Here is a 2,274-nt window from a genome sequence, read left to right as displayed (position 1 = left end):
CCCACGTACTACGTCAGCTTACAGATTCATTTAAGTTGCCGCCTGTTGTTGTTGAAAAGTTTGACGGAGACCCTCTTAAATTTCCTTCTTGGGAAGCAGCATTCTCCTCACTTGTGGAAACGAAGGCAGTGACATTTAATGAGAAGCTATATCTTCTAAGGCAGCATCTTGATGGTAAGCCAAAGAATTTAGTAAGCAACTACTTATTACTGGGAACAGAGACTGCATACTTAAAGGCAAGGCAAGAATTGTATAATAGGTATGGCCACAGTTCTGTTATTGCACGAGCATTTCTGAAAAAGTTAGACTCTTGGTCAAGAATTGCTAGTAGAGATCATGTTGGATTACGTGACTTCTCAGACTTCATTAATGAATTAGCTACAGCCCAAGCTACTATTCCAGACCTAGGTATACTTAATTACTCAGCAGAGAATTGCAAAGTTTTACAAAAGTTGCCTAGTTATATTGAAAGTAAATGGAGGGGAATAGTAGCTGCATGCCAAAGAAATCAAGTAAATCCATCATATTCTCAGTTTGCAACTTTCTTGAAAGATAGGGCAGAAGAGGCTAACCTTCCGATGCTTGAGGCTACTAGGCAAATAAAGGAACTTCCTCGTTTTTCCAAGGAAAACAAACCAAGAAAATCAGCTTATTCTACATTAAAGACTAATGTGAATGCAGGAAATACTGAGAGCAAGGGACGGTATGTAAAGAAAGTTAATTCAAGTAAATTTGACTCATGCTTGTATTGTAAATCATCACACCCATTCGACAGATGTGAGAAGTTTAATGAACAGCCTTGGCGTATAAAGAAGAAATTCCTTTTTGCAATGAGACTATGCTTCAAGTGTGGTAAAGCTAATCATATAGCATCTGAATGTAAAGCCGGGGTACAATGTCAGCACTGTGGTAAGGATCACATTTCTATCTTGCACTGGAATCCCGATATTGTTAAGCCTGTGACTAGTGATGGTAAATGCACGGTTGTATGTGGGGATAAAACCCTATGTAACGACAACTCTATGATTCTACCTGTATGGATTAGAGTAAAAAGCAGCAGCACAGAGAAGTTTACTGCATCTTAGATTCACAAAGTAACACATGTTTTATGTCACAGTATTTGGTGGACCAATTCAGTGTGAAGGAAACACCCACTCAATTAAAGCTTTCAACTATGTTCGCAGCAAATACCTTAATCAACTGTGAGAAGATAACTGATTTAGAAGTTGTAAGCTTTGATAGGAAAACAGTAATTTCTCTACCGACCGTGTACACTAGAAACAGTATACCAGCAGAAAGAACACAGATACCAACTCCCGATGTGGCAATTAAGTGGGATCACCTTAAGTCCATAGCTGATCAGGTTGTGCCTTACATGCCTAATGTTCCTGTAGCATTGCTTATTGGAAATAATGATCCTAGTATCATCAGACCGAGAGATATCATTGCAGGTGAAGAGGATCAACCTTACGCCCAGAAGTCTATTCTTGGATGGGGTATTGTTGGAACAATCTGTAAAACACCAGACAGTGTAATTTCTCATCGTGCAATTTCTTGCATCTCTAACTCTAACAATAGCAAAGTGGTTCTGAATAGAAACTATGAAGAAGTTATTTCTCCAGCTAAAGTAAGAGAGATGATGGAACTAGATTTTGATGATAAGCAAGTAGGCGTCTCCATGTCAGTTGAAGAGAGGTTATTTTTTTGAAATATTGAGTGACAACATTTGTCAAAGAAATGACGACCATTACGAAATGCCATTGCCTCTACGTGAGCCATTTGTAAAGTTACCTGACAATAAACCACTGGCTCTGAAACGATTCAACGGTCTAAAGAAGAGGTTTGCCAAGCAACCTGATTTCAAGAAAGATTACTTTAGTTTTATGAAGGATGTATTAGACAAGTGTGCAGAAAAGGTCCCAATGGATAAAGAGGCAATCATCGGTAAAATTAATTATGTACCCCACACAGGAGTCTATCATCCCAAGAAACCAGGCAGTATTCGGGTAGTTTTTGACTGTTCTGCAATCTATCAAGGTACTTCCTTAAACCAATGTTTGCTTTTCGGACCAAATCAAATTAACAGTTTATTGGGAATTTTATTGAGATTCAGACAAGAACCAGTGGCAGTCATGGCGGACATAAAAGGAATGTTTCATCAGTTCTTTGTTCGAGAGGCAGATAGGGATCTATTGAGGTTTTTGTGGTTTGAAGACAACAATCCCGATGGTCCTGTCATTGAATACCGCATGATGGTTCATTTGTTTGGGGCAA

The sequence above is a fragment of the Anneissia japonica genome, unplaced genomic scaffold (genome assembly GCF_011630105.1).
Source record: "Anneissia japonica isolate Jap-2015-1 unplaced genomic scaffold, ASM1163010v1 scaffold287617_len321496_cov130, whole genome shotgun sequence".
Lineage (NCBI taxonomy): Eukaryota > Metazoa > Echinodermata > Crinoidea > Comatulida > Comatulidae > Anneissia > Anneissia japonica.
The sequence above is the reverse complement of the archived record's forward strand: the minus strand, read 5'-3'. Positions refer to the sequence as shown.